Genomic DNA, 13828 nt, shown 5'->3' with positions numbered 1-13828 from the left:
ATATATATATATATATATATCTTTTTTTTTCCCCCCTCAACCTATCTAGACATTTTCCCTCCCTTCACTTCCCATCCCTGGTAACCAACAAATAAAATTTTCCTCTATGTATAAACATTTCCTTGACTTTTTACAACAGTGGACTAATACAATATTTGTCCTTCTGAATTGACTTATTTCACTCAGCGGAATGTCTCCCAAGTTCATGCATGTTATGATGTGTTTTGCAGATTCCACATTTCTTTAGCATAGTATTCTGTTGTGTGTATATACCATAGCTTGTTTATCTATTCCTCAATTGATGGGCACTTAGGTTGTTTCCACCTCTTTGCTATGGTGAATAATGCTGCAATGAACATGGGTGTGCATGTATCTGTTCATGTCCTGCCTCTCACTTCTTTAGGATATGTACCTAGTAATGGGATTGCTGGATCAAATGGTATTTCCATTTCCAACTTTTTAAGGAGTAGCCTTACAGATTTCCACAGTGGTTGTATCATTCTACAGTCCCACCAGCAGTGTATGAGAGTACCACATCCTTGCCAGCATTTGTTATTTTCTGTCTAGTTGAACTTTGCTATTACTGCTGGGGTGAGATGGTATCTCATTTTGATTTGCATTTCTCTAATGGTTAATGATCAAGAACATTTCTTCATGTGTTTGTTAGCTGCCTGAATATCTTCTTTGGTGAACTGTTTGTTCATAGCTTCTGTCTATTTTTTTTTTTTAATTGGATTGTTTGTCTTTTTGATGTTGAGGTGTTTGAATTTTCTGTAAATTTTAGAGATAAGTCCCTTGTCAGATATGTCATTGCTGAATATTCTTTCCCATTCTGTAGGTTATCTGTTTTCTATTTTGGAGAAGTCTTTTGATAATCATAAGAATTTAATTTTTAGAAGGTCTCAATCATCTAGTTTATCTTCTGCTGTTTGTGAAATTTGGGTTATGATTGATAGTCTGTTTATGCCACAAATCAGGAACCCTAAGTTTTCTCCTACTTTTTCTTTGCTGAACTTTATAGATTTAAGTTTCATATTTAAGTCTTTGATCCATCTGGAATTCATTTTTGTGTATGATGTGAGTTATGGATCTTGTTTCATTTTTCTGCAAATGGATCTCCAGTTTTGCCAGCACCATTTATTGAACAAACATTCTCTTCCCCATTTAATGGATTTTATCAAAGATCAGCTGACTATAGGATGATGGATCTATTTCTTGGTTCTCAATTCTGTTCTCCTGGACTATGTGTCTGCCATTGTATCAATACCAGCCTGTTTTGACAACTGTGGCTCTATAGTAGGTTTCAAGATCTGAGAGTGTGAGACCTCCTACTCTGTTCTTCTTCAATGGTACTTTGCTTATCTGAGGTTTCTTTCCTTTCCATATAAAATTAGTGATTCGTTTTTCCATGTCTTTAAAAAACGTTGATGGTATCTGGATCAAGATTGCATTGAATGTATAGGTTGCTTTGGATAGTATTGACATTTTCACAATGTTCAATCTTCCTATACATGAGGATGGAATGACTTCCATTTATGTAGATGTCTTATAGTTTCTTGAAGGAGTGTTTTGTAGTTTTCTTTGTATTGGTCTTCTGGAAAGATTTATTCCCAAGTATTTTATCTTTTTGTAGCTGTTGTAAATGGTATTGGATTCCTTATTTCTTTCTCAGAGACCTCTTTGCTGGTGTAGAGGAATCCAACTGATTTTTGTATGCTTATCTTGTATCCTGTCAGTATGCTAATTCTTTCAATAAGTTCCAGTGCCTGGGTTTTCTACATACAGTATCATATCATCAGCAAATAGGGATAGTTTTACTTCTTCCTTCTCAATTTGGATGCCTTTGATTTCCCTTTCTTGTCTTATTGCCCTGGATAGTATTTCCAATAGAATGTTGAATAGAAGTGGAGAAGAGGACATCCTTGTCTGGTTCCTGTTCACAAAGTAAATGGTTTCAGTCTCTCTTCATTGAGAATAACGTTGGCTGTTGGTTTTGCATATATGCCCTTTATTATGTTGAGGAATTGTTCTATTCCTATTTTTCCGAGAGTTTTTATCAGGAATGGGTGTTGGATCTTATCCAATGCCTTTGCTGCATCTATTGAATGATCATGTGAATCTTTTCCTTTATTTTACTTATGTGATGGATTACATTGTTCATTTTTCTGATGTTGAACCATCTTTGCATATCTTGTATGAATCCCACTTAGTCATGATGTATTATTTTTTGATATGTTGTTGGAATCTATTGGCTAGTATTTTGTGGGAGATTTTTGCATCCATATTCATGAAGGATATTGGGCTGTACTTTTCTTTCTATGGTGTCATTGCCTGGTTTTGGTATTAGGGTTATGCTTACTTCATAAAACAAATTAGGGAGGATCCTGTCATCTTCTATGTCTGGAATAGTTTGAGTAGGATTGGTGTCAGGTCTTCTCTGAAGGATTAATAGAATTCTCCAGTGAAACCATCTGGGCCAGGATTTGTTGTTGTTGTTGTTTTTATTATTATTTTTTATGACCTGTTCAATTTCTTGTTTTAGGTCTGTTATGTTATGAGTCTGTTCAGATTTTCTACCTAAGTCTGTGTTAGTTTAGGTAAGTAGTGTGTTTCAAGAAATCTGCCCATTTCTTCTAGGTTTTCAAATTTGTTGTAGTACAGTTCTTCATGGTATCCTGATATTATTCTTTTAATTTCTCTTGGTTCTGTTGTGACATCATCCCTTTCATTTCTTATTCATGTTATTCTCATCTTCACTTTCTTTTCCTTTGTTAAGTTTGCCAGTGTTTTTTTGTTTTTTATTATACTTTTCAAAGAACCAACTTCTATTCTTATTGATTTTTTCTGTTGTCTATTTTCTCTTTCATTTGTTTCTGCTTGAATCTTTATTATTTCTTCTCTTCTTGTGACTGCAGGCATTTTTTGCTACTCTTTTTCTAATTTTTCTAACTGTTGGAGATAATGGGTTAAGGTGTTGATTTTAGCTCTTTCTTCTTTTTTGATGTGTGCATCTATTGCTGTAAATTGCCCTCTGATCACTGCTTTTGCTGTGTACCAAAGATTTTTTATGTTGTGTTTTCATTCTTGTTTAATTCAAGGATTTTTTTTTTTTTTTTATTTCTTATGTTGCTCAGTCATTTTTAAAGAGGCTGTTAGTCAATTTCCATCCATTAGCTCTTTTTTTGTTTTTCCCTAGAATTGATTTCTAATTTTATAGCATTGTGATTTGACATGCTTTCAAGTATCTCAATGTTTTTAAATTTATTGAGCCTTGCTTTGTGGCCTAACATGGTCTATCCTGGAGAATGTTCCATCTGTTCAGAAAAAGAAAGAATGTTTTGCTGTTGGGTAGAGTGCTCTGTAGATGTCTTTAGGGTCAAGTTGGTTGATTGTATTATTTAGTTCCTCTGCATCTTTGTTGAGTTTCTCTCCAGTTCTATCTTTTGTTGAAAGTGATGTATTAAAGTCTCGTACTATTACTGTCAAGTCATTTATTTGTCTTTTTAATTCTATTAAAGTCTGAGTTATGTATTTTGGGCCTTTTCCATTGGGTGCATAGATATTTATTATGGTTATGTCCTCTTGTTCAGTTGATCCTTTAATCATTACATAATGTCCTTCCTTGTCTCTTATGGTCATTTTTGTCATAAAGTCTGTTTTATCAGAAATTAATATTGCCACTCCTGCCCTTTTTCCATTGCCATTTGCTTGTATATCTTTTTCCAACCTTTTATTTTCAGTCTATTTTTACCTTTATGTCTTAAGTTAGTCTCTTGTAGACAACATATTGAATGGTCATGTTTTCTTAACCAGAGTGCAACTATCCATCACTTGAGTCATGCATTTAAGATATTTATATTCAGTGTAATTACAAGTATGAATTTATTGATGTCATTTTGTTATGTGTTTTTAATGGTGTTGCTGATTTCTTTGTCCCATATAATTTTCTGTGCTGAGCTCATTTTGTTGATGAATTTTGTTATCATCCCCTTCATTGCTTTTGTTATAAATGAAACTCACTGCTGTAGAGTTGGATCTGACTCATAGTGACCCGTCCTTGGGTTTCTGAGGTGGTATCACTATGGAAGTAGATCGTCCAATCTTCCTTCTTGTATTTGCTAAATATTTGTGCTTGTCTTCTTTCTTATTTTGATGCAAAGGTTTATTTTTTTTTCTTTGTGATTACCATGTGATTTATTGTTTTCTTCCCACATTTAAAATAGTCTGTTCTGTCTTGCAATTGTGTGTACTTCCTCACCAATTAGAAGTTCTGTAACTACACTATTTATTCCCTCTGTTTGGTTTGTAGTTGTCCTCATTTACCAATTGATATCTCTGGTTCCCTGTTTACAGTCTAGTAAGCTCATTTTACTTCAGGTACTTCTATTATTGATTGGGTAATGTCATCATGTGTGTTAATGGTTGATTGTTGTTTGCTGTTGTTGCTTCTCTATCGGAAGGTCTACCTTCAACATCTCTTGTAATGTTGGTCTAGTTTTAAAAAATTCCCTTAATTTCTGCCTGTCTGAAAATCTAATCTCACCCTCATATTTGAGGGACAATTTTGCTGGGTATATAATTCTTAAGAGCTCTGGTAGATTAGTGCCTAAGGCATTTGACTGCTAACCAGAAGGCTGGCAGTTCAAACCCACCAGACACTCCTCAGAAGGAAGGTTGGGCAATCTATGTCCGTAGTGACACTGCCTCAGAAACCCAAGAAGGGTTAGCTATGAGTCAGATCCGACTTGATGGCAGTGAGTTTGGTTTTGGTTTTGGTATATAATTCTTGGTTGGAAATTATTTTCTTTCAAGGTTTTATATGTATCATCCCATTGCCTTCTTGCTTGCATGGTTTCTGCGGAGAAATAAAAGCTTATTCGATTGGTTGCCCTTTATAGGTAAGTTTTTGTTTTTCCCATGCTATTAGGAGCTCTGGTAGCATAGTGCCTAAGGCACTTGACTGCTCACCAGAAGGCTGGCGGTTCAAACCCACCAGCCACTCCTCGGAAGGAAGGTTGGGCATTCCTACTTCCGTAGTGATACTGCCTCGGAAACCCAAGGAGGGGTCGCTATGAGTCAGGGCCGACTCAACAGCAAACAACAACAACAACAACAATTTTCAGGATTCTTTCTTTGTCCTTGGTTTTGGTGAGCTTGATTATGATATGTCTTGGAGATTTTCTTTTGGGGTCTTTCCTATTTGGGGTTCATTGAATTCCTTGAATGAGTATATTCTCATCTTTCATCATATTAGGGAAATTCTCTTCCAACAAATCTTTGCCAATTTACTTTGTGGTTTTATTTGTCTCTTCCTATTCTGGAATTCTGATTACATATAGCATATTCCTGTTGATGGTATCTCACATGTATCTTAGGCTTTATACATTTTGATCTTTTGTCAGATTGATCCCTTAACAAAGTAGTATTGAGGCATTTGTCTTCCATCTAATTAATTTTGTCTTCTGTTGATTCGATTCTACCCCTTTGGCCCTTCAATGTGTTATCAATTTCTGAAATCTTAGTATTAATCTTCTGGATTTCTGTTGATTGTTTTTGTATTATTTCTAATTTTTGTTTATCTTGTCAATTTGTTGTTGCATTGTTTTCTTAAATTGTTGTACAGTTTTGGCTGTGTTTTCTTTAATTTTGTCCGTGTTTTCCTTGATATTCTCAGTGTTTTCCTTGATTTGTCTCTCAATCTGTTGAAAAACCTCAAAATTCACTGCCATTGAGTTGGTTCTGACTCGTAGTGACCCCTTTTGGGTTTCCAGTCTGTTGAAAATACCCAAATATAATTCTTTTGAATTCCTTATTGGGGAGTTCCAATGATGTTCTTCCTCAGGGATATTTTCTGGGTTTGTATTCTGGTCCCTTGTTTCTACTACATCTTGCTTCTTTGTGTGGACTGTGATGGTCTGTTGTCTCCAAGACATTGTGGTGCTTTTATATTTATGTTTAATGTGTCAAAGAGAATGAGAGTGTATGCAAAGATCTCGGTTGGTTGTTTGTAAGGAGCAGTTGAGCATGAGTTGAGCTAATATTGGCCACTCTGTCATTGGTCAGTTGGTGCAAGTGTTGGCCCTCACTCAGTGGGCAGGGGTGCAGGAGTTGCAGGTATGGTAAGGTTGTTTTGGAATAGTTGCACAGTTAGGCACACACACACACATACACACACACAAGAAAAAGAAAGAAAAAACTATCAACGAAATAAAAACAAAAGAAAGAAAAATTTAAACTGCATGAAAAAACAGGAACAATGGCAAAAAATGTAATAAATAAGAACACAAATTTTCATAATATATTGAAAAAAGGATAAAAGAAAAATAACGAGAAAAGGAGAAAAAAAAGCCACAATATCCCAGGAAGGAGGTATGAGAGAAAAGAGCAAGAAGAAAAGAATAATAAAGAAAAAATGGGAAAACTGCAAAAGGAAAATAAGGGATGCAAAGAACCAAAAGAAACGAAAAAGGAACCAGTAAAAGAGAAGATGAAAAAGAAAAAAAAAGAACCAGGGATGGGAAAGAGGAGGGGAAAACTGTTGGGGGAGGGGCACAGCACCCAGGCTCTGTCAGGGCACAGACGAAGATGGAATTCCTGCTGGTCAAGAAGGTGGGTGGAGGCAGGGGATGACCACACCTCCGTTCACCAAAAGCATGTGGGTTATAGTAGTAATAAGGGGAACATTGCACCTCTCCAGTAGTCAGCCTCCAGTGTGGCCTTTGGTGCTATCCTTGGCAAGTGGAGCCCACACTTAGGTTTCCTATGTCACAGACCATGTAAGAACGCCACTTGAATATGTTGAAAATCGTCAGGCCCACCCCTTGTGAATATTCAAAATGGCTGCGCTGTCAGGGCAGCCGCTACAGTCCACAGGTCTGTTTGTCTGCTTTTTTATTTTCCTTTTTGGTTGTCACACACCAATGTAGTCTTTGCCCATGCAGTCTTTAGTGAGCAGAGCCAATTCTTAAGTTGCTACCGAGATATATTCAAAGTGGCTGTGCCCTCAGGACAGCCGGCAGTCTGCACCTCCGTTTGTCTCCTTTCTCACTGTTTTCATTTGCGTTCTTCTATTAGTTGGTATTTAAGCCACTTCTTTATCCTTGCCTTCAAAGCTCCGGGTTCCAGGATCGTCTTCTGTATTGGTTTCAATTGGTTTCTCGTTGCTTTGTGGCAGAGGCTCTCTGTAGCTTGTCTGTCTGTTCCTCCATCTTGCTAGAACTCTACCTTTCTCATTCTTTCTTATCCTTCGTATCACAACTCAATGTCACTTCTTTAAATGGGCCTTCTCTGAGCTCCTACTGCCACTCCAGTCTGGAATAGATCAATCCTGCTCTTTTTCCTTTTTTTTTAATATATATATAATTTATAATGTATTCATTTGCTTACCTGTCTCACCTGTCTTTGTCTCTAACTTCAAATTCCTTGAGATGATGGAACCCATTACTGCATCTGTTTTATTCATCATGTTATATGCAAAGTCTAAGTCTGGCATATGTTGATGAATAACTGACTGAGTGGAAATAATACATGGGATAATGGAATAGGTTTTTTAAAAATGGACATCCTTTTGTGACTATAAATGAAATAAGGAGTTATATTTTGGTACATAGTAATATTTTAGATGGGAATAGAAAGAGCTCCCTAACAAAATCAAATAACACCAGAAGAGGCTGTACTATATTATAATGAGGTATAAATATATATAGGTGTGACCCTTGTATAGCTAAGGACTTGTGTCCAAGGTCACCTGCTTTTCTGAACGGTAATTTTAGTTAACACATAATGCCTTATTGAAAGAATATATTATTCTCCTATTATTGAGAATTTTAACTACCTGGAGAAATCAAACCCTTGTTCAGTGTACACTTCCATATCTTTTTGAAGCAAAATTTCAAATGACCAAGAGCAGTAATTAGTGAGTATCAGAAGGTTCTGATAACTCATGTCTGCATTTATTGTAGGCCTCCTATGTGTAAGAGGCCTGTGTTAGGTATTGATCTATGTCATTTTTGCAAATTAAATTTATATTGTATTTGATCAATGTGGCTATTGAACTTGTCTAATGAAACTAAAGCTACACTTATTTTTCACTGGCTTCTTCAACCCAGAATTATATAATGACACCTAATACCATCCATGGATCTCAAGCAATTCTTACCCACAACAATTAGAAGTGACAGAACAAATTGTAGGGGAACTAGTCGATTGAACTTGTGTCATACTTATGAATTTGGCACTTGCTAGAGTGCTTGGCTGAGTAATTAAGTATGGCTTTCACTTAAGAGTTCTGTGAGTTACCTTTATTTCCTTCCCATTGAATTAACTCATAAAAATGAAGACCATAGTGGGGCTCATATGGTCACTTTGAAAGTCCTGTGACAGCAGATGTAGATTATAGCACAATTGATTTAACCCTTATAACTGACTTGATTGTCCAGATTGTCAAAATAGCGAGACAGAATGAAAATGATCATCCCACATCCCACATTGTATAGTGCTCTTCAGTTTATAAAACTTCAATTCACATAATCTCAGGGTGTTTTTTTTTTTTATTCTAACAACTTTATGAAATAGACAGGAAATATTTTAAAGATAAGGAAATAAACAAGTAAAGAATTAAAAATATATAGACAATAGCTAGTTAGTACTTAATTTTCTGATCTTATTACCTGCTTTCATGGCTACAATTCACTTTAATGACAGAGAGATTGTTCTAAGATGCAAATGTAACCTGCTTTCTCCATGAAACTTTTTCTTTCTCCCCTTTCGCATGAGTGTAAAAAGTTTAAGCTCTAAAAATATTTGCTTATAGGCACCTTATAGTGTAGCTCCTCTTTGCCTCTCCAGACTCAGTTTTAATCATTCTTCTCCATCCTTCACTTATGCACTGGGCTCCAGCCATACTGAACCACTTGAGTTCCACAAGCGTGTTAGGCTCTTTCACAGCTCTCTTCTTCTGCTGCTCATTTATCTTCTAATTATACTCCCATATTACCTCCTTCATAAGCCATCATTGATCCTCTTTGCCTCTTCCCCCCAAAAAAAACTTTGTTCTACCAATATTCCCAGGATCAATAGTTTTCTATGAATATTTCCTGTCATAGCACTTCCTTGTTTATAAGTTTGCTGTCCATTTACTTCTGTTTTCCTTAACATCTACTAGAATTATGAGTACATGGTAAGCATTCAAAACACATTTGTTGAGACAATTAATAAATAATGAATGATATATTTTGTTATTTCTCCTTCTCTTTATCTGAAATAACTTACATTTCTTTACAGTTGATCAAATGTGTTCTTATCTCTCATTTCATCTGATCATAGAAATAACATGAAATGCATAGGTAGGCAGGAGCTCATTTTACAATTGAGTAGACATAGTCTCAGGGAAAATAAATGACTGCCTGAAACTTGGTGAGCACAGAAGTCACTTCAATCTGAGAATGCTCACTTTCTGTGAATGCTTTAAGTGTGATTATTAGGAGCTTTTGAACAACAAATTTTGATCATTGATTTAAATATAGAAAATCTTTGATCAGCAAGTTTTAGAAATTTGAAGAATTTCAGAGAGGGATTTAAAACTTTTATTCTGTACCATTATAAGTTAATTTTGTCTTGGCAGTTAGGCATTGTGTCTGTGGTATGTATTAAAAACAACTACAGCAATAATAAGAGTAAATATTTAGTGAATATTTACTATGTGCCAGATACCATGCTGTTGCTTTATGTGCATTTTCTCAATTAATCCTCAAAACACATCTGTTCATATGTACTATAATGTTCCTCACCTTAGAGATGAATGAAGGAAAGCTCAGCAACAGTTCAGTATCTTGCCCAAGTTGAGTAGCTAGTTACGGTAAAAACAACAACATCAAAAAACTAGTTTCTATCTACTCAATTTTGACTCATTGCAACACCATTTGTATTACAGTAGAAATGTGCTCCATTGGGTTTTCAACGATTGGGTTTTCAAAAGTAGATTGTTAAGCTTTTCTTCTGAGACACCTCGAGTGGATTCAAATCCCTAACCTTGTGGTTAGCAGCTGAGTGTGGGCAACTGAGTGGAGCTATTGGTCTACTCAGGGATCTTACAGCAGACTCGCCAAGATGAGCTTCTCTTTGATGACTTAGGTCACAGAGATTCTTTTCTTAATATGGTTTTGATAAACTGCTATCTGATCTTTTTAAACAATCTAAGGGTATATATTGGATATAAAACACCCCAATTTCCTTCCTGATTTGGTGTTCCTGAACATTATGTGAAGGCTTGGGGCCTCAAGAGACAGCAATTGTCCTGGTAGTGTTGCTTAGAGGAATTCAAATTAGATCAAATATAGTCCTCAGCATATTTCAGTGTTCTTATTCAGTTCAGTTGCTTCCTGAAACTTTAGTGCAAATGTGTTCAACTGACTCCTGATCTCCTTGTTCCTGAATTCAGAAATCCATAATGTTCCATCCATGTGCCCTTGTTTTATAAGGATATATGAGCTACTTTACATGACTTTCAGTTCACACAATATATTGGATAGAACAGGATCTTTGGAGCTAGATGGACCTGGGCTCAAGTCACAGCCACACCACTTTCCATTGGGTATTGGGCCAATGACCTAATCTTTTGAGCTTCAGTTTACTCCTCTGTGAAATGCAACAATTATGTGTATCACATGATGTTGTAAAGAGAAACATGTGTATGTATTAGGTGTTTTTACTTCATCCCCTTTATTTTAAAAAATATTTTTAAAACAATCCAGCCATATCATAAAATATTTGTAAAATGAGAAAAAAAAAACTTTGTGTATAGTCTCACCATACTAATTGGCAGACACTCTAATTTTAGTATGTTTCATTCTTTTCAGTTTTCGTGTCTATGTTTGAATCCCACTATGTTTGAATCCCATATCTATGTATGAATTTCACTTAATATTATATCATAAGCACTTTCTTTATCTCTATAAAGCCACCATAGACATTATCTACCAAGCAACTCAGTCATCTCACTGAGTCATTCTCAGACATTCTGTGCATGTGTACATAAAGACATGTGCCCAAATATTCAAGGAATTTTATCTGTAATAGCAAAGTCATAGGAACACTCCAATGACCATCAGCATGAGAAGAAATAAAGAAATTGTAATGTATGTATAAAATGGAATACTTTCAGTAATCAAATAAAACTAATTATTGATACATGCAACAGTGTACATAATCCCAAAGTAAGTATGTTGAATGAAAGAAGCAAGACAAAAAATGCTGTTTGTTGCTGTCAACTATATAATTTGGTTTAAAAAATTTTAGAAAACTCATTAATCTACAGTGACAGTGATTGTGTGGGGATGAGATAAGGTGGGATGGAGTGATTACAAAGATAGACTAGGAAAATTTGTGAAGTGATGAATATGTTTATTACCTTAATTAAGCTGATTGTTTCACAGAAATTTACATAGCTCTTCCAATTGTACACTTTAAATATGTGTAGTTTGTTTTGCATCAATTATACATCAATAAAGCGGTAACAATTTTAAATGATACTTTTTAAAAAATGGTCTTATTATACCATTATTTAATGAATTGAATTGAACCCATTGCTATAGATTGAGATTTCAATATATTCCTAGCATAAATAACATTGCAATGAACATCTTTGGCATAAAGCTATTAGTTATTATTTGTATTCTCTTTGTAAATTATTAATGATGAAAACATGCTTCACTGGAAAAGAATGACACTGAAAAATCCTTTTAGTTAATTCCTCATTTGTGTAAATGTTCTTAAGAGGCAGATATATGTGTACAGTAGGTTAACCAGTTGCTTTTTGTTTTGTTTTGTTTTAATGATTGTAATCACTGGCCTCCAGGCACCATTATTGCGCTGTGGATAAAAATAATTACATGGAAGCATATAAACCACAATTAGAGCTATAAAGTGAAGAGTTTGGGGCAGGAGACCAGTAATCATAAAATTATCAGCTTCTTCAAGCATGTGACCCGGTTAGGGCCCCAGGAGCCTTAGGAATTTTCTCTGTTGTTGCCTGTGTACTTTCAGCAAGTCTATTCAATACAGGTCCCAAGGTACCTGTATTTTCTCTCCATTTAAGCCAATGGTGATTCGTGGTGCCACATGCACCTTTCATGATACCCTTGGCTCCTGCCATGCATTTACTAATTCACATTTTAAAAACATTTGTTGGACTCCAGCAATACGCCAGACATTGTGTTGGTCCTGAGGGTAAAGCTAAGAATAGCCCATAGTCCCTGGTCTCAGAAAGCTTACAATATTATTCAAGAAGCTAATAAGTAAATAATTAAGGAAATGCTCCTTAGAAGTGAGAATGGTCATACTTTGTCTTGCTACTTTGGTTATGTTCAGAAGGAACAAGTCCCTGGAAAAGGATATTATGCTTGGTAAAGTAGAAGGTCAGAATAAAAGAGGAAGGCCCTTTAGAAGATGGATTGATATAGTGGCTGCAACGATTGGCTCAAGCTAGCAAGGGTTGTGAGGATGGTACAAGACTGGACAGTGTTTAGTTCTGCTATACATAGGGACAGGAGCTCTGGTAGCATAGTGCCTAAGGCACTTGACTGCTAACCAGAAGGCTGGCGGTTCAAACCCACCAGCCACTCCTCGGAAGGAAGGTTGGGCATTCCTACTTCCGTAGTGATACTGCCTCGGAAACCCAAGGAGGGATCACTATGAGTCGGGGCTGACTCAATGGCAAATAACAACAAACAACAACATACATAGGGACAGGAGCTCTGGTGGTATAGTGCCTAAGGCATTTGACTGCTAACCAGAAGGCTGGCGGTTCATTCCCACCAGCCACTCCTCAGAACAAGACTGGGAAATTTACTTCTGTAGTGATACCACCTCAGAAACCCAAGGATGGGGTCGCAATGAGTCAGATCCGACTCGACGGCAGTGAGTTATACATAGGGCCGCTATGAGTTCTACTTGCCAGCACCTAACAACAAGAGGTAAGTAAATAAGGTGCTCTAGTGATGTAATAGTTATGACGTTTGGTTGTTAACCAAAACGTGGGTGGTTCAAACCCACCATCTGCTCCATGGAAGAAGCAATCTGCTTCAGTAAAGATTTATAGCCTTGGAAACCCAATGGGGGTTGATATGAATCAGAATTGACTCTACAGCGGTGAGTTTGGCTTTTTTTTTTATAAGTAAATAAAATCTATCAACCATTGGAATATATGTAACACATATGCTTACCTCAGCCTTAAGGGCGAACTCTGGTAGCGTAGTGCCTAAGGCACTTGACTGCTAACCAGAAGGCTAGCGGTTCAAACCCACCAGCCACTCCTTGAAGGAAGATGAGGCAATCTACTTCCATAGTGATACTGCCTCGGAAACCCAAGGAGGGGTTGCTATGAGTTGGGTCCGACTCGATGGCATATAACAACAACAACAACAGCCTTAATGGTCAAGACAGAATTCCTTGAGAGAGTAGCATATTGGCTAATCAACTAGAGAAGGAAGAGCCAAATGAAGAGGCTTAGAGAAAGAGAGAGAGAGAGAGAAAAGAGAATGTTTCGGGTAAAGCAATGACCATGTACAAGATCCCAGAGAGAGAATACTACAGCAGGAATACTCTGTGGCTATGTAAACAACTATCACACTGGTCTGGAAGTGAATGGCCAGGGTCACACATTTCAGTTACTATCCTTGGCTTGGGTCACCTTTCATAGAAGATGTGGACAGGTTGAGGCTATAAGGCAGGATTGGCAAAGCTAAGAAAATGAGGATTGAGGATGGCAAGAGCACTGTTAGCAGGGCCTGGGACCAGCGCAGGGAAAGGGGCTTGGCATTGATCTGTGGCT

This window comes from Orycteropus afer, unplaced genomic scaffold (genome assembly GCF_000298275.1).
Source record: "Orycteropus afer afer isolate SDZICR_OR568_19922 unplaced genomic scaffold, OryAfe1.0 scaffold00154, whole genome shotgun sequence".
Taxonomy (NCBI): Eukaryota; Metazoa; Chordata; class Mammalia; order Tubulidentata; family Orycteropodidae; genus Orycteropus; species Orycteropus afer.
The sequence above is the reverse complement of the archived record's forward strand: the minus strand, read 5'-3'. Positions refer to the sequence as shown.